Below are 26,810 nucleotides of genomic sequence, written 5' to 3'. Positions count from 1 at the left end.
ACCCAGAAGCCAAAAACGGAGAAACCCAGAAGCCAGAAACGGAGAAACCCAGAAACCCAGGTGCGCAACGGTGCGCGACGGTGCGCGAGCGTTGGCAACGGTGCGCGAACGTTGGCGACGGTGCGCGAACGTGGCCGAACGTCGGGTGTTCTTCACGGCGTCCTAAGATCCGTTGTATGCAGAAGCTGCTTCAATTTTGAAGAGTGGAGAATAGATTGGGAGTGGAGCTGATGGTTGGGAGTGGCAGTGGAGGTTTCTTCACTCTTCAGTCTTCACTTCTTACTTCTTCAAATACTTTGGAGAATAGAGATTAGGGATTTTGGATTTTCAGTTTTGGGAGTGACAGCCTGCAAGTCACGCGTTCTTCATCTTTTTTTTTTTCAAACGACGCCATTTTGCTAGCAGCGGGAAAAACCGGCACCTATAAAAACTGGGCCGGTTCGCCTGGTTCGCCGGTTAACCACCGGTTTGATCGGTTTTTTCATCGGTTTTTTGCAGGGCGGTTTTAGAGGTGGACCGGACCGGTTAGGTGACCAGTTTTCGGTTAACTGGGTTGAACCGGCTGGTCCAGTCCGGTTTTTAGAACATTGGTTAAAACTGCTCTTATACCATTGCCCGAAGCATCCGTTTCCACTTCAAAGGGTAGTGCAAAGTTAGGCAAGGCAAGTACTGGTTGGGATGTGATTGCAGACTTGAGTTGGTTGAAAGCCAATTCAGCTTTGCCATTCCAATTGAAGGAATCTTTTTTTAGTAAGTCCGTGAGCGGAGAAGCTATGGCCGCATACCCTTTAATAAACCGCCTATAGTACCCTGTCAAACCCAAAAAAAACCCCTAAGCTGCCTGAGGTTTTTTGGTTGTTTCCAATCCAAGACAGCCTGAACCTTTGCTTTATCCATGTGGACACCATTAGATGAGATTGTGTGACCCAAATAATCAACCTCAGATACACCAAAAAGGCACTTAGTGAACTTAGCATACAGGGTCTCTTGTTGCAGTAGCTTTAGGACAATCTCCAAATGATTCAAGTGATGCTGCCAAGAAGGACTATATACTAGAATATCATCAAAGAAGACTAAGACAAACTTCCTTAAATATGGTCGAAATACATCATTCATCAAGCTTTGGAAGGTGGCCGGTGCATTAGTCAAGCCGAAAGGCATCACAAGCCATTCATAGTGACCTTGGTGCGTGCGAAACGCCGTCTTGAATCGGTCCTCTGGTTTAACCAAGATTTGGTGATAACCAGATCGAAGGTCCAATTTCGAAAAAAAGGTTGCACCAAATAGTTCATCGAGTAGTTCCTCAACTGTCGGAATCGGAAAACTATCCTTCACTGTAATTTTGTTCAAGGCTCTATAATCGGTGCAAAAATGCCAAGTTCCATCTTTCTTCTTAACTAACAAAATAGGGGAGGAAAAGGGGCTATTACTAGGTTGGATAATACCTTCATGAAGCATTTGCTGGACCATGACTTTAATCTGTTCTTTCTAGCTATGCGGGAATCTATACGGCCTAACTTTCACAGGTTCCGCTCCCTGGATAAGAGGAATGCTGTGATCCTGAGCTCGCTGCGGAGGTAAGCCAACTGGTTGATCAAACACCGTCACATATTTATGAAGCAATAACATCAGTGCAGGGTCCATGTTCCCAGGCAGCTCTAAAGAGTTGATAGACTTGTTGTCGGCTTTGTGGACTTGAAGAGTGAAGGCTTCGGCTATAGAATCAGTCTGAGCAAGTCTTCTAATATGGTGAAATTGTGCTTGTGCTGGAGCTAAGGTCTTGTCACCACGAATAGTGACAAATTTGCCTTGATTCAGAAATCGCAGAAAAGAACTGTCATAATCAACAATGTGGGTCTTGAGGGTTTCAAGTCAAGTAGTGCCAATTACCATATCATCACCCGCTACATGAAGGACATACACCTCAGGAATTGTTATTTTGCAGCCTTGTACGTGAATATCGATCTTGGAAATGCATCCCTCCACTGTGAGAACATCGAAGTCCCCTACAACAACCTTGAACCCAGGGCAAGGTTCAACTGGCAGGTTTAAAAACTTTGCAATCCTTGGTTGAATGAAGCTGTCCGAACAACCCCCATCGATAAGAATTTGCACCTCCAACCCGTTTGTCATAGCTTTGAGTCGAATGGTGGAAGGTCCCTTAGTGCCATGCATGGCATTGTATGAAAGATGATGTGCCACGACGTCCTACTCTAATTGCTCTAAAATGGCGCTCTCGGATTGGGCAAGCTCTCCAGGGTCGTCTAATGCAGGGTCATCTTCTCCCGCCAATTGTAGCAACATCAAGTGTTTGTTAGCACATTTATGCGATGTCGAAAATTTTTCAGCGCACCAAAAGCAAAGGCCCTTTTTCTCGACGATTCTGAATTTCGGCAGGGGAAAGGCGATTGACGGAATTCTTGGAATTGCTGGTGGAGGGTCGCTGGTTAGGGGCGGGTAAGAGTGGGGGAAGGCTATTGCGGCCAGTGGGCCGCTGTGGAGTGCTGGAGTTTTGGGAAGCTTGCTGAGCAGGGAAATTGTTGGGGCCGTAGGTAGTGCGAGGTACGGTGGCAAATTTGTCTTCATAGAGCCGCGCGAGTGTGACGGCCTGCATTAGAGATGGAGGGCATTGTGCCTTCACCTCCCGGCGAATGTCAAGCCGAAGAGCACTCACGAAGCAATCTCGCAAGGCCTCATGCGGTTCAAGATTGGTGCGATTGGCTAAGGCAACAAATTCTGCATAATAATCTCCCACAGACCCTTGTTGTTGTAACTTAAATAACAATTCTCTTGGGGACTCAAACAACGAAGGAGCAAACTCAAGTTCAATTTCACGTTTCAACTGTGCCCATGATCGAAAAGGGGCAGAGCGTTGCGACATTTGGTACCACGGAATGACCATACCTGTCATATGGATTGCAGCAATTGCAAGTTGTTCCTCCTCTGGGACTCGAAAGAACTCAAAATACTGATCGAGAGAAAAAATCCAACCAAGGGCATCAGAACCATTAAACTTAGGCAGATCAAAGTTCACCCTTCGAAGATGACGACCATTGCGTGTGAAAGGATCGTAGCCTGAGTTCGAACCATGCCGGGAATCACGGGAAGGGGAACGATCGTGAGGATGCTCGTTGAGAAGCTGAGCAAGAGAGGACTGGATCGCATTTAGCTTGAGATCTGTTGCCTCGGAAGCTCGTGCTCGCTCCGTTCTGTTCTCCTCGGATACCGTCTCAATCATCTGGAACAATCGCTTAATATCTGCTTCCATCCCTTTCATCCGGGTGTTATCGGCCACTGCCATGGCCAATGAAAGCACCAATGTAAGGGTGAACTAATAGGAGTAAGTGATAATAAGTAATATTAACAAGAAGTGCAGTGGTAATTCAAGAAAAAAAATAATTTCAATGTAACAGTAACATTGTCTCATACTAATAAGAAAAGGAACAGCAGAATGCAATCCCGGTAAATGATGGAAAATTGTCAAGGTTTAGCCACAACAATTAGCACCTGAACAAGAACAGAAGAGAGAATTAGACTAGAGAGAGGGAAGAATTTGAGAAGAAGAAAAGAGAGCAGAGGAGGAATTTCATAAGGGAATGAGGTTACCACTGCATTGCTACCACTCAAAGTCATCCAGCGTTCTATTAATGACCCTCCCCCTCGTGCTTCTCCTGATTTCTTGAATTGAAGGATCGTTTGACAGCTGTCCATTTCCAATAACCAACTTTTTCCTCTCACTTGTTGGTGCTGATTCTGCATGACCTTCCTTCACGTACTCTTTTTCATTTTTATTCCTTACACACACAAAAAAAAAAAAAAAGGACATCCATGGTATTGTGTTGCTAACCCATTCTTTATTATTGTATTGTTTTTTATTTTTAAAATTTTGTTGCATTAAAACTCATTACGTGTATTATTTTTAAATCATATAGTGGCTACAAATAATTTTAAATGTATATTATAATTAGTAAAAATTAATATCTATATTATTACCTTATTTTTATATAAAAAAATAAAACTAAATATATTATGACAAATATTTAGTAAAAAAAATAGATGTTATAATTCTCTCTATATTTATGAATTTTGTTCCTAAAAGTTACTGATATCTTATTTGATAAAATTTTGGATAAAATTTTTTTATTTTATCTTCTAATTTTTACATTGCTTCTCCTTTTATTAACCCTATCTACACCACATTAACTAAATGAATTTCTCTTTCTCTTAAATGTTTAACAGATATATCAATAATTGCTATCATCATAATATAATAATATATTAAAACATCTTTTATTTTTATTGCATCATATACTAGGACATATGACGGGTCAAAATAGTACTTTTTGAGTTGAAAAACATAGAAGACATTATCAAAATTTAAAATATTAGGAAGAAGTGCAATTTGGTAAACAACAAGTCAATTCTCTTAAGAATTTGGGATAGATCAATGAATTTAAAATTAAACTTTTTGGATTTTAGCGCTCTACCAATATCAGTAGTATCAATAACTTTAAGAAAAATATGATCCTTTTTTTGAATTCTAGAGGTCTTTTTCTTTTATCAATATAACTTTTATATCTACTTTGAGTAATGAACAACTTCTTTTTTATGAAAATTCTGGAGATAAAATAGAATTATCTCCTAATTCTGTAGGAGACAATTCGACTGCAGAAATAGATTCTGTTGAACCTGTACCCGAACGCTTTCAAACCTAGAGAATGGAGATTCATGCAGAATTATCCTAATCAATTTATTATTGGTGATCTCTCACAAGGTATTACTACAAGATCATTCGCAAGAAGACTAGAATTTAGCAATTTTGCCCTTATTTCAACTATGGAACCTCAAAATATTGAAGAAGCTATTAAGGATCCATCTTGGATTAAATCTATGGAAGATGAGCTAAAAGAGTTTGAAAAGAATAAGGTCCGGACTTTGGTTTCGGATTCAAATGGAAAGAAAGTCATAGAAACAAAATAAATTTTTAGAAACAAGCTTAGAGAAGATGACAAGATTGTGAGAAATAAAGCAAGGCTTGTGGCATAAGGATATGATCCAGAAAAAGAAATAGACTTTGATGAATCATTTGCTCTAGTTGTTCGAATGGAAGGAATAAGCTACTTCTTGCTTATGCTGCGTTTCAAGGATTCAAGCTGTACCAAATGGATATTTTGCAAAATTAATATCCAGTGAATTTGATATGAGCAAGATGCGAGAATTGAAATTCTTTCTTAGGCTACAAATCAAACAAACCTCTCAAGTTATCTTCGTGCATCAAGAAAAATATGCTAAAGAGCTAGTCAAAAAATTTGGTATGGAAAACTCATAGCCTATGGACACTCTTATGCATCCTAACATTAAGATGGAAAAGGATGAACATCACAAAGATGTTGATGAAACTCAGTATAAAGGGATGATTGGGTCTTTGATGTATTTAACGTCATCAACACCTGACATCATTCAAAGTGTGGGCTTGTGTTCAAGATTTCAGTCAAGACCAAAGGACTCGCACCTTGTTGCTGTGAAAAGGATCATTTAATTTGTTACGTTCATGGAACAACAAACTACGACCTATGATATCCAAAAACTGATTCTTTTAACTCTATTGCTTTTAGTGATGCTGATTTGGAAGGTGATAGGGTGGATAAGAAAGCATAAATGAAATTTGTTGTTTCCTAGGCAAATCTCTCAATGCTTGGTGTAGCAAAAAACAAGCTACTGTTATCCTTTCTACCACTGAAGTAGAGTATATTGCAGTGTCCCTCTGCTGCTGACAGATTCTATGATTAAAAACTCAACTAATTGATTATAAGATTAAAGTTGAAAATATTTTTCATATTGAGACAACTTGAGTGCCATAACCATTTTAAAAAATTCTGTTTTACACTCGTACCAAACACATTGAAGTGAAATATCATTCAATTCGTGAACATGCACAAAAAGAACATATTGATGTTCAATTTGTTGAATTTGATGATCAATTAGCTGATATTTTTACTAAATTCTTAGCTGAGGATATGTTTTATAAGTTAAGAACTGCCTTGGGTATTTTAAGTGCTTTTGATATGTTTTTTTAATTTGACGATATTTTTTGAGTTTTTGTTTCACAGGTTAGGATGAGATATTCTAGGCAGATGATGAACATTCAATTCATTTTCAAGCTGCCACCTTTAATTCTTTTTGGAATAATTATGGAATATTTGTTTTTATGTTATATATCTTTACTGATTTTCCACATACAAGTCTTTTACTATACAAGTCTTACAAGTCCTCAATATCCCTTATCCCTAAAACGCGCTTCTTATTGCACGTATGTTTCACGAGTCTGCTTAACAGATTTTTCAATCAATCAATGCACGAATATATAACTTCCTTTTTCGAAAGGATTTCATTTCCTTTTTCGAATTTTTTTTGCATTTTCTTGCCTTCTCTCTTCCATCTTTTTCGTGCATTTCTCTTTGCCATCTCCTTTGTCTTTTACGTGCTTCAGATTTTTCATTGTGCGTTTATCCATTATTTTTTGACATCAAGCTGTGAAATCGTTTTTGAAGATAATGGATGATTCAACTTCAGATTGTCAACTGAACCAGAGCGAAGTGGATTTTGAAACTTAATCCAATGAAGTTTCTGATGTGTAATTTAGTTTTAGTTAGTAATTGAATCTGAATTTGAATCTAATTAGTAGTTTTTGATTGTGTAGCTGAATAATGCGTGCACTTTGCCTGTTATATTTGCTGTTTATTCTTCCTTGTTTGAATTGAATCTAATGCACTAGTTCTCATTAGAATTAAAATAATTTTGTCCATTTTATATCAAATATTCGGGTGTAGATCAGTAATAATTGGGTTCATTTTAGGAAAGTTTGGGTGCATTTACAGTTTATGACTTTTCATCTGACAGAGGGTGAATTGTCTAATTATTTTAGTTGAATTATTTTAGTTTCTATTTCGTTATGATTCATGAATCTGGTTTTCTTATTTTTGATAATGGTTTTATAGTTGTATTTGCATTCAATAGTTTATGCTTGTTTTAATATGGTGTATTTTGAGTGTATTTTTGCAGACCTTCTGTGGTGTTGATGACCAGTTTGTCCCCAAGGCTGAGATGACTTTTAAAACCCTTGAAGACACTGTAAAATTCTACAAGGATTATTCAAAGGTTGCAGGTTTTTCTACAAGAGTTTGGTGCACAAATAAGAAGGGAAACGGAATTAAGAATCAATTGATTACATGTAGCAGAGAAGGAAAATAGAAATCGAAAATATCTCCGACCGAGAAGAAAAACCCCTCAGTTGGTTTAAATTGTCCTGCAATAATTTATATACACGTATTGAAGGATGTTGGTGTTTGGATCATTTCGAAGGTCATGTTGCATCATTCACATCCTTACTGTCCAAATCCACAGATGCTCAAACAGCACAGGAAACTAAGCATGTCCATGCGTCGTACAATAGAGAATAACGAGGAAGCCGGTATCAGACCTAGCAAAACTTTCCAATCATTTGTTGCAGCAGCCGGGGGTCACCACGAGTTAAATTTTAGTGAAAAAGACGTGAGGAATTACATCTCTAGAGAAGTGCGAAATATTTCGAAACAAGAGGATGCAAAAGAATTCGGAAAATACTTATTAAGAATGAAAGAGAAGAATCAGAATTTCTTTTTTGAGCTCAAACTCGAGGACGATCAGTCCATTAAGCTTACTTTTTGGGCAGATGCAAGGAGCAGAGCTTCCTGTGAGTATTTCGGAGATGTTATTTCATTTGACACCACCTATAATACAAACAGGTAACATGTTGTTCTGGTTTATGATGTTGAATTAATGTTGTTTTATGAATCTGCTACAGAGGTGTATATTGGAGGTTTTTGGGTGTATAGGATCATTATTTAGGTTTATTTTGTTGATTTTAATTCTATTTTGTCGTAATCTGTTTCAGGTATAATCTGGTTTATGGTTCTTTTGTCGGGGTGAATCACCACAGTCTGTCAACACTTCTTAGATGCGCTTTGATGAAAAACGAAGATATTGAATCATTCAAATGGTTATTTCAATGTTGGCTTCGTTGCATGGGAGGAAATGCTCTGAAGGGATTCTCACTGCCAATGTGCATCGATTCAAAGGGCTATGGAAGCTTGTATACCCACAACAATTCACCGTTGGTGTATTTGGCACGTCATGAAGATTTCAAGCAAATTAAACGGATACAAGGGACACACAGAAATTGAACAAGAAATGAGTCAAGTTGTTTGGAACTCTCATACCAAAGAATCATTTGATAGGAATTGGGATGATTTTCTACTGAAGTATGGTCTTGTGGACAACAAGTGGCTTTCAGGTAATGATGTTTAAAATCTGCAGCAGAGGTGCAAATTGCATGTTTTTGGGTGCATTATAGTCTGATTTGGGTGTATTTTGCAGATCTTTATGAAGACCGTCATATATGGGTTCTAATTTATCTGGATCAGCACTTCTAGGCCAGGATGAAAAGCACACAAAGGAGCGAGAGCATGCATTCATTTTTTAACAAGTTCATTACCCGGAACAGCTCACTTATCCAATTTGTCAAAAAATACGATAATTGCCTTAGAAGTACGGAGCAAACAGAGAGAGAATCGGATGCTACAGATTTTCACACGGTCATACCGTGTGCAACAAAATCCTCCATTGAAGCTCAGTTTCAACATGTGTATACTCACCAAAAGTTTAGGAAAGTCCAAGCACAATTCAGAGGGGAGGCGAATTGCATCACAAGATTAATGAATTTCGCTCTAGGCTATTCAGTATACGAAGTTGGAGAACAAGTTTTCAGCTCAATATTCAACAAGTTTACGGTTACTTATGACTCAGTAGCGGCCCAAGTGAAATGTCAATGCTTATTATTCGAGTCAAGAGGGATATTGTTCCATCACGCCCTAAGCATGTTAAGCTTTGAACGAGTAACCCAAGTGTCACCGAGATATATATTGGAACGATGGAGCAAGAAGGTAAAGAGGCGACACACACACATCAAGAGCAGCCATGACGAGCCACTGTTGGAGCCAAGAAGCAAGAGGTTTGACAAATTGGTGTTTCGTTCTCAAAATATATGCGAATTTGTATCAGAATCTGAGGAGCTGACTGCCATTCTGCGCCGTGTGTACGATAACGTCATGGTTGAGATGGAAGAACTGAAAGCCAAAAGGAAAGGGACATGTTCATTATCTCACGAAGATGCCAACTTGAAATCCGTTAACGAGCTTCAAAGCCCTCCAAGGGTTCAAACAAGAGGACGTCCAAAAAATAGACTAGGTTCAAAGTTGGACAAACAGATTGCAAATGCCTCAAAGAAGAAGAAAATGAAAGCTCTAAGCGAGGTAAAAGTGATGTTCTTTAAATAGGTGGTAATTGAGTTTAATTATTTTGTTAATAGTTTTGCTAATATGTGAGTTTATTATTTTCAGTTAAACCTTTTTGATGCTGCATCAGTGGTCCAAGCAAATTCCAGCCAATATCACGGACATATTATGAATTATCAGTTCAGGGATCCAGCAACAGCAGATAGGTTTTTGGGTGTATAGTTACAGGATATTGGTGTAACGCTCAGCTTTTTGGGTGTATTTTTGAATATTCTTATGTTTGACATTTTAATTTTATATTTTTCAGATGCTACTGTTTATGTTAGAAATTAGTGTTCTTTTTAGTTTTTAGGGTTTAGGGTTTTAGGGTTTAGGGTTTAGGATTTAGGGGTTTAGGAGTTTAGGGTATATATTTGGGTGTATACGGATTATATTTGGGTGCATAATTAAGGTTTAGGGTTTAGAGTTTTAGGGTTTAGAATTTAGGGTTTTAGGGTATATATTTGGGTGCATAATTAAGGTTTAGGATTTAGGATTTTAGTTTTAGGGGTTAGGATTTAGGGTCTAGGGTTTGGGTTTAGGGTTTAGGGTTTAGGGTTTAGGGTATATGGTTTTAGGGTTTTATGGTTTAGGTTTTAGGGATTTAGGGGTTAGGGTTTTAGGGTTTTAGGGTTTAGGGTTTATGAGTTTAGGGTTTTAGGGTATATATTTGGGTGTATACGGTTTATATTTGGGTGCATAATTAAGGTTTAGGGTTTAGGGTTTAGGGTTTAGGATTTTAGGGTTTAGGATTTAGGGTTTAGAATTTTAGGGTATATATTTGGGTGCATAATTAAGGTTTAGAGTTTAGGATTCTAGGCTTTAGGGGTTATAGTTTAGGGTCTAGGGGTTTAGGGTTTAGGGTTTAGGGTTTAGGGTTTAAGGTTTATGGTTTTAGGGTTTATAGTTTAGGGTTTTGGGGTTTAGGGTTTACAATTTTAGGGTTTTAGAGTTTAGGGTCTAGTGGTTTAGGGGTTAGGGTGTTAGAATTTTGAGTTTAGGGTTTAGAGTTTATGGTTTTAGAGGTTTAGGGTTTTAGGGTTTACAGGTTTATTGTTTAGGTTTTAGGGTATATATTTGGGTGTATTCGGATTATATTTGGGTCCATAATTAAAGTAATTGGGCGTATTAGTTAGTTTATTGTTGTTTTCCTTTATTTTTTTTGTACTTGTAATTTACAGCTTTTAAATACAGCACAGACAGTTTATTATGCAAACAAATTTTATAATACAACTGCATTAAATATTCACAAAATTTACAAGTGTTCAAACTATTTCAAGACTAGATAAAACTAAAATCAATCACTGTCACTGTTAATGTCATATGAATCTACTTAACAATATGGACTCAACAAAGCTGTAGATGGCTTCAACAATCTTATTACTTCACTTCTCCTGATCGCTGTATCACTGTCATGATTCATCTCATGAAAAAGAATTCGGGAAGCAACTTCTACTCTGAAGTGGTCCACCTCTCTACCTACAGTTTGAAAGAATATTTTTTTAATCAACTCTATTAATTTAGAAAAGTAATGGAGAGTTATATAGTTTTAAATACAACTTATGTATGTTCCCGTATCCTGTATAGGGAATATATAAAATTATATAAATTTTTTTATTAAAATTTAAATAAAAAATATATATAGTAATTATTATTATAAATATTTTATAACTTAAAAGTATTAAAAATAATTAATATTTTTTTATTCAATTGGATTGGTTGAATGATCATCTTATTTGCCTGGTTAAGTAAGTATTTGGAGTTTGAATCTCGTCTTGTGTGTATAAATAATCCATTAGTTAGCGCGACAAACCCTTAATAAATAGAGTATCAATATGCGGTGGATTAGTCGTCCTCGACTTGCTGAGTTAGGAATCCGTAGAAAAAAATTGTATTTGTCTTTAAAATAGATTAATTTTTCATTAATAGCAATACTTATGGACTTTTGTCTTTATTGAAATTTACTTGGGATAATTTTACTCGTTGGTATCATATTCATTTTTGAAGTCAAAACAATATGATCAACATTGTTACTCATTAAAACTTTACATTTTATGAAATGATTTTTAAATTTTTAAATTCATAAACTTATATCATTACAAAAGTTATTAGATCGATTAATATTTCTTGATAACATGGTGTACCGAAACACCATCGTTGAGTATTAATTAGTGTGAAGAGAAACTAATAATAACTTTTATTATTCAATATATAATTTATTCTATTGAAAAATAAATTAATATTTCTTAAACTTGTAAATACATTTTCTTCTAATTTCTTACACCATTTTTTACCATTAAAAAATAATAAATGACCATACTATCCTATAATATATACGATGTATAAAGTAATTTCTTATCTTGAAATTAATTCTGGTTAGCGAGATAAAATTTAAAATATTTTTTATTTTCTTACTCAAATTTAAATTTAAATTTAGAATTGATTAACAACTCATCTTTTTTTAATTTCAATAAAAAAATAAATCGGTTAAATGCAAAATATTTAACATTTAATAATTTCAATAATTTAAATTTTAATTACCAAAAATTAGGTTAAAAATTAATTATAAACTTAATAATCGATAATATATATTATATTAGTACGTAAATAATAATATCCAATGTATTGATTATTTATTTTTTGACAGAATTAATGTATAATTTAGTGAGGATTGATTTATTATCCAAATTTTTTTCATAAACTTTGTAATATATGAAAATAGTGATCTTATTTTTTATTATTATTTAAAAAATTCTTCATAATTTTTTAATTATGTAATTAAATTTTATTATTACTTTTATACTAAAAAATATCAATTTATACTATTTACATATTTTTTCACTACTAATAAATAAATATGTATTTGCACTATTATGCTTATTGTCTTAGATGATGACTTAAATTACTTATTTTGTATGTTAAATAATCTTTTGTATGCTAACTTTATTAAATGTTAAGATGAAAAAATTGTTGAATAAATTATATAAATAGTCATTATAGAAAAGAAAAAAAATTATATATCATATATAATAATCTTTGATATATATATATATAGTGTCATGTATATATTAAGATTATCTATTTTAATTATGTGAGTAATTATTGTTATTTTTATTTTTCGTTACATTAAAAAATGATATTTAAAGCTAAAAAAGAGATAATTAATTTTTTTAATTTGAATAAAAAATATCTTGTAAATATATACAACTTTTATATATACTAAGTGTTATAATATTAAATAGTATAGTATTTGCTATAACAATTACTCAAAATATTAATCCAATATATATTTGGGTCTAGTAAGACCTCAATGCAAGCAAGATCAACTAAAATCCATTGTTAGGGTTCTAAATTTAACTTAGGTTCATTACCTTAAAGGCCCAATGTAGATAAAGTCTATGCGTCCCCTCTTAAATTGACTCAAATTGGATCTCCATTGCTAGTTATATATGGTAATGAGTACTTAGGGGAGCGTGAGAAGCCCCCTTCCCATCCCTCATTCCTATTTTAAAAAAATGACTGCGTTCTTTCTTTGTCATTGCAAGTTTATGTTTAATTATCCCTTAGGAAACGTAAATCTTTTCGGGTATCTACGAATATTCTTTGAAAACTTTTGAAAAAAATTAATATAAAAAGACATAATATAATAATCATAAAATAATCAATTTAATATAATTCAACACAATTTATAACATATTCGTTATAAAAAATAACATTTTAAAAGGAGAAAACATAAAAACATGTTCCAACATAATAACATAACATAATTTTTTGAGACGATACTGAGCGACGTAGTGACGAACTTGAGAGGTAGAGAAAGTGAGTTAGAGAGAGAGGATCGAGGTTGAGAATGAGTTTGGAAGAAAAAGAAAAAATTTGAATTGGAAGCAGAAATTAGGGTTACTAAATTCAAGAAATGGATTTATATATGTATAAATTAGGATAAATTAATAATTTTATATTTGTGTATATTTAATACGTTCCATGGAGCGGGTACTTATGTCTGTGTCCTCATTAGGGGTGGTAAATGGAAAAATCCGCCCTGTCTCGCCAAAAATCTGCCATCTAGTGGGCTGGTCTACCCCGCCCCGCCCCGCCTAGTAAGGCGGTCTTGAATTTCTCCCCCGTTCCACCTAATGGTAGACTTGCGAGTTGGCGAGATCTCCTTTTTTTATAAACCATTAAATATTAAATAATATATAATTTTTCACAATAATTTCAATAAATTTATAATTTATAAAAATATAAAAAAATTATAATTTTTAAATTCACACACATTAAAATTTTAATAATTATAAATATGTAATAAACATAATTATAAACCAAATTTTTTGAAATAAAATAATAAAACCAACATTGTTCAAATCAAAACAAATATTATCCAAAATATATAATTAAACATCTTCAAGTTTATAATTAATCAAACATAAAACGTAATCCGAAATATAACTTAGAACATCTTCAATTATCATCTTCATCCTCTCGTAGATCAATAACATCATAGAAATTTGTAAAAAACTGGCCCTAATAAAATAAAAGCTTGGCCCAGCGGAGAAGTTTGTCCCATCCCGCCCCCGCCCTGCCGAAACCCATGGATTAAGCGGTGCGGGATAGGCCAGCTTTTTAAGTTTGGCGGTCTCAAAATTCCAGCCCAACCCGCCATTTTTGGCGGGTTATGCGGGACAGCCCGACGGGTTCGGCCTGTTTGCCGCCCCTAGTCCCTATTCTTTTTCGCGTGGCAGGTTGTGAGGATTTCACGAGTCCCCATCTAGCCACAAAACGCGAGTGATCCTTGCAAATATCCATTTTAACTGTTTTTGTGATAATCAGAGTTTAGGTTATATCATTTTCATAAGGTCATATGTATCCTTGTTATAACAATATTAATAGAAGATAAAAGGATAAACACTAAGCTATTGTTTGGATATAAGATGGAAAATAAGAGGAAAGAAAATGAGAGGAAAGAAAAGTATATTTTTTGTGTGTGTTGTTTAGATAAAGCAAAAATGAATGGAAAGAAAATAGAGAAAAATTTTTCTTTTGCTTGGATGGAAGGAAAAGTAAGAAAATAAAAAATTATAATAGAGTAAAATTATATTAATATTTTATATATTATATATAAATTATAATTCAAATAGTAACTTCGTATTTGTACCCATGTTTGCACTTCTGCATCAATTTTTTTCGCAATTTTGAAGAGAAAAAATTTACATGACCTCTACATACACTTTTATGTTTTTCATTCAATTTCTTTGTTGATCCAAATAATGAAAAATTGATTTTTTTTCATCCATTTTCTTTTCTAGCATTTTATTTCCCTACAAATTCTTCTAATCCAAACAATGCATAAATAAATCACGTTTTTTATATATATAACAATAACTAATATCACATATTAGGTTAATTTACGTTGATAAACTAAAGCCACCCCAAAATTGCCTGAATCCTTCAAATCCAAAAACGTTACCTAGTTGTCTCCTTTTACATTTCCATATAAATCAAATTTAATGAATTTGAATTAGGGTAATCAATAGTAAATCAAATCTATAGGATTCAAATTACTTCACATTGTGATTCGAAAGTAAATTGAATTCAAAGAATTTGAATTATGTCATCCCCTACTAAATTGAATCTATAAATTTCGATTTATGTGGTCCATGCTAAATCGAAGCAATATGGTTCGATTTATACTCACTTAGTAGCAATCCAACTCATTTTAAATTGAATCTCCTTCGTTCGATTTAGTAACATAGATAGCATCCAAGTAATTTGAATATTATAGATTCGATTTACTACGAAAACACATAATTCGAACTTCATAAATTTGATTTACAGAGATATGTAAATTGAGACATGCGCGTAGCCTTTTTTAATTTGGGGGATATACATAAAATTGGTATGCAAATGATTTTTAAAGGTGATTTACCCCACATATTATATCCTATGAAATCATAATATTTTGAGAAGTGATATATAGACAACTTAAAGGTTGATAAGTCTAAAAAATTTTAGAAAAAAAATAAAAATATAAAAAATTACATGTTGATCCATAAGATTTTTTTAAAAAAAAAAAAATTTGTCCATAGTCTATGATTAATAAGTTTAAAATTATATATATGTTATTTATTTTATATATTTTTTATTTTATAGAGACTTATAATTTTGTTATCGATGATGTTAGTGGTTATAGAGAGATTTTTACCTTTAAATAAATTATAGAGAAATTAAAAATAAAATTAGTTGCTATTTTTCTGACAATTCATTTAGTTTTTAGTTTAAATTAAAATTAAATTATATATTCAATTTATATTTATTTGTTTATCCTAATGATTATATATAATAGATAATATATTTAACCATGTTTTGAAAGAAACTATTGACTTTTATATAATTGAAAGTTAACTATAAAATTAAAACTAAAATAAAGTAAAAATAAAATAAATAATTAAAAATAAGGTAATAAAATAATTTAAAAAAGTAAAAAAATACTAAAAATAATGTATGTAGTTGATAAAAATACACTGTAAAAAAATTAGTATAATAAATAAATATAAAAGATGAAAGACAAAAATTAAAATATATTTTTGTTAAAAAATTTAAGAAAAACATTGTGAAGAAGAATCTATTAATCAAGTTTTATGAAAATATTATAAAAAATTTAAAATGTTAGTAAATAAAATAGTAACTCCTTTGAGAACTATTAATCAAAATACATAAAAGTACGTTAAGATTCCTATATATAGAAAATAATAAGAAAATAATTTAAATTAAATTCATTTATTTTATTTTTTATTTATTATTTATTAAATAATTTAATATTTATTTAATTTTGGTCAAACCAGATAATATAATTGATTAGTTATAATTAATGTTGTTCACTCTAATGATATAATTGAAACATATTAAAACTCTAAAGGTAAAATTAAAACTAAATGTTAAGGATAAAATTAAAATAAAATTGCATTTACTATCTTGTAAATTTTTTTAATAAAAATCTCATTTATACATCTTTAAAATGCATCACTTTAATACAATGATATTTTTATTAAAAATAAAATTATGATAAATATCTCATATATTTGTTAGTAAATTATGTACAAATATTTTTTGAAGCATATCACTTTTATTATATGAAAATAACTTAAATACTTTTAAATGTGATTATGATAATTCATTAAGTATTATATTTTTTTTGCTAATTTATATTTAATAATTTACTTCTAATTTTTAATTATAGTAAAAAGATAAGATATAATGTCAAAAAAAAGCTAAAGCGACATAAATTTTTTACTAACAATTTTTTTTTTCATTTTTTAGATATGTATCTATTTTTTAAAGTTATACATTTTAATTTATATAAATTAATGACAATTAAATGTATAAAAAAATACTAATTAATAAAAAAATAAAATTTAAGATAAACATGTCCTAAACAAATTGAAATAAAATAAAGATTTTTAATTATGACATTAATTATAATCACATATTTATTTCAAGATTTATACTTTAAAAATTCAGTATATTAATATTTTATATTTTTATTTTTCAATTTTAGACTATCACAAACATTAGTTACTCTCTAATAATAAAAATGCTTTTAAAAAAATAAACATAACTAAATGATCTTAAAATTATATAATAATTTTTAAAATAACATAAAAAATATACAATTACCTAAAATATAATATTTGTGTAGTAACTTAAAAAAATATAATAATTTTTATAATTTTGTGTGGCTATCTATATATAGAAGACCAAAAGACCATGATTATCTAACAAAATTAATTTTATTTATTGCGTTCAATTTGAATGAGTAAAAAAATAATATTATTTTAGTTTAGTCCTTAATTCACGTGATTTAAATTTAGCTCAATAAATATAATTTGATTTGATTTAATTATTAATAAAAATATCTCGAGAACCTATTTTATTCATAGATTTATTATTTTAATGATTAATTAATTAATCTAATTAATTAATTAATATAGATAATTAGTATAATTAATTTAGTTTAATAAATTAAAAAATACTAACAGAACATTAAAAGAAATAAATTAAAAAATACTACCAAATCAAATTGATATAAATTATAATAAATTATGTGATATTTAAATATCTAATCAAATCAGTTAGTTGATATAGTTAATTTATCATAATAAATTGTATTTAATGAATTAAAAGAAACAAATCGCTGAACATTCTTATAAACATGTTACGTTAACTCCATCATTAAGTGCAGAAACTTAATTTTTATATAATAGAATAGATAATAAATAGAATATATAAGAATATGATATGTGACATATTTTAATTATGAAATTGGTATTATATAATCGATTTTTTTAATCCTTATTGCTTGTTCGTTGCTAATTTTTACGTAATTACTTAATAATTTCCGCCTATAAAACTATCAACTACCTAATATTATGATTTAATTGTTAAAAATGATGACATTAATACTTTTTCATAAGTCTTGTTATTATTTATAATTAGGAAATAGCCATAAATAAATTTATTTCCTTAATAAATGTTAATTTTGTTGTCAAATTCTATATTACCTTTAAAATTTTAGCGTAATTGAATCTAACTTCTACATTTAATTTTGAAATGAATTTACTCGAAAAAATTAATATGTAAATCACATTATTATTATAAAATTACTTTTTTAACATAATTAGTGGTGCTTATTTGAACTATTAAATTTAGCTTCTAATGATATTAAAGTCAACCTATTTTATTATCTTGTGCCTTCAAAGAATTTACATGACTGACATAAAAATATAACAATTGAAAATTTTCATTACAATAGGTATATTCATTTTAACAAATATTCTTCTATCTAATACTATAAAAAAATACATTGGTCATTTTGAATTGCTACAGGTCAACTTCTATCTACAGTAGTACAATGCCTAAATTGAGATATATTCATCAAACAAACAATCAATAAAATACTCATCCGTACTTTCTTATTTTGAGTATATTTATACATAAAAGAAATTATACATAAAGAAAAAAAAAAGAAGAAAAGAAGAGTTGAAATAGTAAGAGCGATAAAAATCACGATTCTTATAATTTTGTGTGGCCATCTATATATAGTAGATTAGACAACTATGATTATCTAACAAAATTAATTTGTATTTATTGCACTCAATTTGAATAAATAAGAAATTATCTCATTTTAATTTAGTCTTTAATTCACATTATTTGAATTTAGCTCAATATATATGATATGATTTGATTTGACTCAATTATTAGTTGAAAATATTTCAATTACCTATTTTATTCATAAATTTATTATTTTAATGATTAATAAATTAATCAAATTAATTAATTAGTACACATAATAAATTTAGTTTAATAAATTAAAAGAAATAAATTAAAAATTATTAACAGAATATTAAAATAAATAAATTAGAAAATACCACCAAATCAAATTGATATAGTTATTTTATCGTAATAAGTTGTATTAATGAGTTAAAAGAAATAAATCGGGAAACACTCTCAAAAGCATGCCACGTCAGCTCCATCATTAAGTACAGAAATATGATTTTTATATAATAGAATAGATAGATAGATTACCTGAGTCCAATTGTCCCACTCATACTTCCCCTTTTTAACGTTTTGAGGGTTGATTATTTCAAGCCATTTCATGACATAAACAGCACGATCATAGCTAAAAACAAAAAATAATTTAGCAAATTAAAATAGGACAGCAAGTGAAAACACAATTTTCAGAGTGAAAGATTTGTACGGTGTTTGTTGGTCTGAAATGTCAATGTAAGGAGGTTCAATTTCATGATCTTTTATCTTGAGAGGTGTCCCCCGGCATATACCCTAATTCTCGAAATCACATACCCCTTAAAACAAAAAACAAAGCTGAATATAAGAAGAAATAAATCTAACAAATGAATACACTCAAAGGATCACAATATACGCCTTACTTTGAATTGAAATGCACCAAAATTTTAAAACGCAAAAAATATAATAAACTTACAATAAATTTATTTAACTTCATTCTGGCTTTGGACAGACACTCCTTGTGATAGGGGTCAAGTATATAAAATTTTTTCTTTCTTACATCAGCCACCCATATCCACCAATGCTCTGAATAGCAAACAGGTGCAAAAATTTGAAACATGTCCACATTGAATAGTGTTTTAGTTTAATTCGTAGATAACCAAAGAATTGTGATAAGAAGTTTTAGAAATGAAAACTTACATATGGATGTGATACTAATTTTGTTCGGTCCAAAAAGGGTATAAACATTAGGTAGTCTTCGACCTTAAATGGCTTTATGGATTTCAGCTGTAAGAACTCCCCAACTGGATGATTTCCAATGGCCATGCTCTGTAGCATTTGAGAAACACCAAAAGAAATCTTTTAATACACCCAAAAGATAACAAAATGAACCCAAATTTTAATACATTACACCTTACCACAATATTAGGTGGGAGACAGTAAATTTCTTCCTGGAATCTTTTAATATTTTCTTGGTTCAGGATCAGGCACATAGCAGTGACAATCTAGAAAAACAAAATAGCCAAATTAATTACATCAATCAATATTGCAGTCACATGTCATAACATAATCATTAATCTTATTCTAATCTTATGTCAACTTCGATATGTGAAGTAGCTTTTAGAGATGCAAAGTGGACTCTTGACAACACCAATGGTTGTTGGACATTGAGTGTGCAAAGTGGATCATACTCATCAGTACTTCCGTCCCCATATGTTCTTATACGTGTGGCCCAGAGGTAGCATTTTTCTTTCATTTCGGCCGACATTAAATTTCTCCTTGCAGGTGTTTCAAACTTGTCAAAAATCTGGCCCATAGTCTGCTTTTCAATTGGAGGACTTTTACCTTCTACAAAATCCAGTGCTGTCTTTTCTCCACTCTTTGTAATTTTTTCCACCAACTCATCTAATTCTTCTATTAGTACTCTAGTTTTCGGACTTTTTCCCACCTGAGGTTCTGGTTGCCCCTACCCCTCTTGGGTCTGTGCTTCTTCTTGGCTTGAATCAGTCAAGTCAAGGCTAAATGATGGCAACGAAAATTCTTTAGGTACGTAGGATGCTGTCCGGGCCATCATCAATAGTGTAACAGCGGTGACTTCAGGGGCTGGATCACTGCATGTTGACATATATCATACTATAAGAATAAGAATAGACGAATGATATTGAAAATTAAGTTCTATTGTGCTGAACTTACATTTTAGATGGAGTTGGTGACACCGTCGGTGTGCTTTCATCAACTTTCTGGGGTTGTGGAGTGCTGCGGGATTAGAGAAAAGGAATCAAATTATTAAAAAATCAATTACAGCTCAATTTTCAAGATATACACTGTAACACCCTACCATACAGAGACTTATGCTTAAGTCATAATTCAGAGATGGCAAGGTATTACGACCTCTAAAACAAAAATTTAGTACGTATAGTAGTATGAATGATTGATTATAACTAGGAGCCTTGTAGAAAAAGGGGTAGACAAAAACCGCAACTCGAAAGCGCAACACTCCGATCACTAACACAACGAGCAAAGGATAAGCTAACGCAAGATCGTATATATAAAGAGTATCAAAAACAGGAATATCAAGACTCAAAATCCGGCGGCGAAGATAACCGGTTCGAGCATAGCAATATATACATATAATAAAATAAGGGAAACCCCAAAGGAAACCCAAAGGGACACAAATACATAAATCTAATCTCCAAAATCCCCCTCTAGAAGGAGTCATCACAGTTTGTATTATTTAGTGGAGATAAAAGTATCTAAACAAAATATATATCCCAAAACAGAGTCCCGAGAACAAAGGATCTTCGCTAATCCAGAAGTCTCCAGCATGCCTCAACGAGAAGCCTCGCGTCCTGCATCTGAAAACCACAAAATCCGCATGGGCGAGAACCAGAGGTCCCCAGCACGGTAACAGCTTCCACATATATAATACATAAAAATAGAGGAAAGCCGAAGGCAATCCTAGAACTTCCTCTAGATAATATCAAAGCTTATAAACAAGCTAAACCGTAAGTGGCAACTGACTAAAGATTCTTCAGTCTAACTAATACTTCCCTTTCCAATTCCTTCAGACCTCTCAACCACCAGCAGGAGTATAATATAGCAAACACAGTTATATCAGACAAGAGATTTACAAATAAGAACAATTAAGACATTTAGACAAATAGCAAGTAATATGCAGTCAAATAGGCAATCTCAAACAATTCATGTAGTATGCTTATGATGCATGCCTGTCCCTAGTGGCTGATGATATCATCTGTCGGTTATAGAGCCAACCCAACAAGTCCTGGTAGCTAACCATTGGACTGACCCTCTGTCGCGCATCCCCAACTCGAGTTATACTCGTCATAACTTGATCATAATGATGATCCATATCCATCACCCTCACTGGTGAATATTTATCCATCACCATCACTTGTGAATATTTATGGGGGCGAGCTCATCCGGGCCTTTCACAGTGCCCGGCCACACTTACGACATTGGGTTAACAGAGCTTCGAGTCTCAACCTGGAGCACGTGGTGGCTAGCCACTACTACTACCCAGGGAAACCCTCATCTCCGATGGTGGAAGTGCAAACATTCACAATTCATTCAACAGCATATATGCATTTATACTTAGCCATAATCATGGCTCCGCCGTAACACGGCAATAATCTAGCCATCCGGCTCACGGTTAAATCCATAACCAGCCAATTCATTAACAATTACGGCCCTTCGGCCCATGGCACAACAAGCACTTCCACCGCCATCCTCCGCATCTCACATAATCATCTTTGATCCTCAATGATCATTCATTTTTCCCCTTGCTTCACTCGCAAGTTACCACATTCACTAGCCCTTTTTCTCATGCTAGGCATATCATAATGATTTAAGACATACGTGGTGAGATCGGAGGCTTAGAAGTATGAAATTTGGCTTTTAAAACTCAAAAATCAACTTTGGGATGAAAACAGGTCCACGCGTACGCGCACTCCACGCGCATGCGTGGATGGCCTTAAAGCTCATCGACGCGCAAGCGTCATACGCGTGAATGTGCGGATTGAAAATTAGCCAAACGACGCGCACGCGTCAGCCACGCATACGCGTGGGTACTCTTGCGCCCCAAGCACAAAACTGGCACAACTTTGGCACAACTCTCGGGAAAATGGCTGGGCATTGGGTGCAGCACATTCGGCGCGCCCGCGCACATCACGCGCACGCGTGGATGGCGCTTCCTGGAAGAACGGCGCTTACGCGCCAAGTGCGCCTACGTGCGGGGAGTCATTCTGCTAAAAATTTTCTAAGTTAAAAACTGCAGAATTCACATATTCAACCCCCAATCTTCCGACGGACATAACTTACTCATTTTAAATCGTTTTTCACCCGTTCTTCGAACGGCATGGACATCCCGGATCCAATTTCATTTCTAAACAGATTTGGCACAAATCAAAGATCCGTAGTCCAAGTTATGTCCCGTCAAAGTATTCCCAAAAACTATGTTTTCATACAAAACCACAAAGTGCCATTTTCAAAACAAGCCACTTTCAACTCTTTTCAAAATCAATCAAAACATGCCAATTTCAACCCTTCTCTTTGAAATCATTCAAAATGTACCAAAATCAACAACAAGCCATCCTCAACTCACATATTGACCCTTTACCAAAATTTCCAAAACCACATCCAACCATTTTAACACTTCTCAACCAAATGGCTAAAGGACAAACACAATATCATGTCATACATCCTTCCTCATCCCAATTTCCAATAATACCATTTCCAATCAACCATCATTATACATGATCAACATCATACTCACCATCAACATGGTACCACCCATCAATTCAACCTCAATCATTCATCAAGCATATATCACAACATGCATTTCTCATATATCACACAATCAAGGCATCAATATTCATAATCACATATATGAACACATCATATATCTCAACCATTCAACAACATCAACAATCCAATGCCTATCTTAGGGCCTCTAGCCTAAGTATTTCCTACCACATTACATATTAGATACGGGAAACCGAAACCATACCTTAGCCGATTTCCCACGCTTAACCAGAGCACTTCCAAACCACTTCTCCTTAAGCTCTCAAGGTCTCAACACCTCCAAAAACAGATTTTATCACATAAAACCCCCTTCCAAGCTTTCCAAAATCACCAATCAAGCTCCAAGATTCACATATACACAACCTAAGCCACAATCATCATATCCATACACAACATCTCAATACCCAAACCTCATAGAACAACAAATTACACTAGGGTTGAGAATCTTACCACACCCAAGGTCCAAGGAGACAAGATTAACCTTCTCCTTCAAGAGAGTTGGGTCCTATAACATCAAAGAACCCAAAATCTCAACATTTTTGCTCATGAAACTCGAAATCAAGGGCTGGAATTTCGAACAGTAAAACGTGGCTTACCTCAAGATTGATTGTATGGGTTTTGTAGAGCTCTCCGCGGTGAACGCGTGGCCGCAAACGGAGCGGCAATCGGAGCTCTAGATCAAAAGTTATGGTGGTTTGAAGATCAAGTGAGAGAAGGAAGTTGAGAGAGTGTTCTTCCCCCTTCCATCTCAATTTTCAGCGTGTTTTGGTGTTGTGTGAGGAGAGAGAGTGCTGAAAACTAGGGTTTTGGTTTAGTTATGTTGGGCCAAGGGCCCACTTTGGGTCCGGTCGGTCCGATTTGGCCCGTTCGGTCCAATCTTGGTCCGATTTCTATAAAATTGGTACCGAAATTCTCGTCTCAATCTCCTCTATCATATTAAGCCATAAAAATAAAATTTTTGGCTTTCTAGAATAAATTCTCATTTATGGGTTAATTAGCCGTTAATTAACCGGGTCTTATATTCTACCCACCTAATTGGGAATTTTGCCCACAAAATTTAAATCAAATTACCTGAGAATAAGTGCGGATAATCCGTACGCATCTCCGACTCAAGTTCCCAAGTGTGTTCCTCAACACCGCCTCGACTCCAAGCCACTTTGACTAATGAAACCTCTTTTCCACGCAATCGTTTAATACTAGTATCATCAATTCTGACTGGAGCCACTGGAAGCGTCAAATCTTCCCTTAACTGAACCGATTCGGGTTCTAACACATGGCTAGCATCAGGAGTGTACTTCGGAAGCTGCGACACGTGAAACACATTGTGCAGGTTCGAAAGATGAGGTGGTAGAGCCACCCGATACGCCACCGGCCCAATCCTCTCCAGGATCTGAAATGGACCAATGTATCGAGGATTCAACTTCTTTGCTTTAATCGCTCTACCTACTCCTGTGGTCGGAGTAACCTTCAGGAAAACATGATCTCCTTCCTCAAATTCCAAGGGCTTCCGCCTCTGATCGGCGTAACTCTTTTGGCGACTCTACGCCGTAAGCATCCTGTCTCGGATTTTCTTGACTTGTTCAGTGGTCTCAGCTATCATTTCCGGCCCCAACAAGCCTTTCTCTCCAGCTTCATACCAACATAGCGGAGATTGACATTTTCTCCCATACAATGCCTCATATGGAGCCATTCCGATGCTCGCATGGTAACTATTATTGTATGCAAACTCTACTAACGGCATATACCGATCCCAACTCGCCGGTTGGTCCAAAACACAAGCTCTCAACATATCCTCTAGTGTTTAGATCGTCCTCTCAGATTGACCATCTGTTTGAGGATGGTAAGCTGTACTCAAGCTTAATCGGGTTCCAAAAGCTTTCTGAAATACACCCCAGAACCTCGAAGTGAAACGAGGATCTCTATCAGAGATTATAGTAGCAGGTACACCATGGAGTCTCACAATCTCCTTTATGTATAACCGAGCTAGCTCCTCAAGGGTGTAAGTCATCCGAATGGGCAAAAAGTGAGCTGACTTCGTCAGTCGGTCCACAATCACCCAGATAGCATCAAAACCAGTCCTAGTCCTTGGCAATCCCGACACAAAGTCCATTGCAATACTTTTCCATTTCCATTGCGGAACCTCTAAAGGTTGCAACATCCCGGAAGGTCTTTGATGTTCAATCTTTACCTTTTGACAAGTTAAGCACTTTGAAACATATTCCGCCACATCATTCTTCATACCCGGCCACCAAAACATCGCCTTTAAATCATGGTACATCTTAGTACTCCCCGGGTGAATGGAGAATCCACTTTTGTGTGCCTCCTTTAAGATATCTTGCCTCAAAGTGCCAACATCCGGCACAATGATCCTACCCTTGAATCTCCATAACCCATCTTTTTCTTCCGACACTCTCCACTGTTTTCCTTGCTCGATAGCCGGTAAAACCTTCCATAACGCTTCATCGTTTTCATGAGCCTTTAGGAGTTCGGACTTAAAGTCACTTGAGATTTCTAATCGGCTCAAACACAAGGTTCCAGATACTTCTCGAGCACCAATTTTTAGACTCTCGAATTCCTTGAGCAACTTTTCCTCTTGAAGCATCATCCAAGACGCATACAACGACTTCCGACTTAACGCATCTGCCACTATATTCGCCTTTCCAGGATGGTAATTTAACTCAAAGTCATAGTCTTTCAACAATTCTATCCACCTCCTTTGCCTCATATTAAGCTCTTTCTGATCAAAGAGGTATTTCAAGCTCTTGTGATCGGAGAAGACTTGGAACTTAACCCCATAGAGATAATGCCTCCACACCTTCAAGGCAAACACGACCGCAGCGAGTTCCAGATCATGCGTAGGGTAACTAACTTCATGAGGTCTCAACTGTCGTGAGGCATACGCCACCATATTATGATGCTGCATCAGCACGCATCCTAGGCCCTTTAACGATGCATCACAGTACACCTCAAAAGGCTCGTTCGGCTCAGGTAACACTAACACAGGTGCAGTGGTCAACTTTTTCTTCAATGTCTGAAAGCTCTCCTCGCACTCAGGAGTCCAAACAAACGGAGTGTCTTTGCGAGTTAACTTTGTCAACGGCAAAGCTAATTGCGAAAAGCCTTTGATGAACCTTCGATAGTAGCCAGCTAAACCCAGAAAACTCCTTATCTCAGTTACTGTGGTTGGTTGCTTCCAATCCATCACAGCTTCTACCTTAGTTGGATCTACGGCTATTCCCTTCTTACTCACCACGTGACCCAAAAACTTCACCTCATCCTTCCAAAACTCACACTTAGACAGTTTCGCATAGAGTTTCTTCTCCTTTAGAATCTGCAACACGGTCCTCAGGTGTTCCACATGCTCTTCTTCAGTCTTGGAGTAAATCAGTATGTCGTCAATGAAGACAACAACGAATTTATCCAAAAACGGACGGAATACTCTATTCATGTAATCCATGAATACTGCAGGAGCATTCGTCAACCCAAAGGACATTACAGTGTACTCATAATGACCATAACGAGTCTTGAAAGCGGTCTTAGGGATATCCTCACCCCTCACCCTTATCTGGTGATAACCGGATCACAAATCGATCTTAG

At 34.0% G+C, this 26,810-nt stretch overlaps 1 pseudogene; it reads right to left on the bottom strand.

Annotated features, from left to right (window-relative positions):
* Positions 1-813: 813 nt before the first annotated feature.
* LOC148553772 (uncharacterized) overlaps positions 814-26,810 on the bottom strand; it is a 33,348-nt pseudogene continuing 7,351 nt past the window's right edge.

Source organism: Arachis ipaensis, chromosome B7 (assembly GCF_059453495.1).
Source record: "Arachis ipaensis isolate K30076 ecotype BB chromosome B7, ASM5945349v1, whole genome shotgun sequence".
Lineage (NCBI taxonomy): Eukaryota > Viridiplantae > Streptophyta > Magnoliopsida > Fabales > Fabaceae > Arachis > Arachis ipaensis.
Note: the sequence above shows the minus strand (reverse complement) of the source record. Positions and strands in the feature narration are given on the sequence as shown.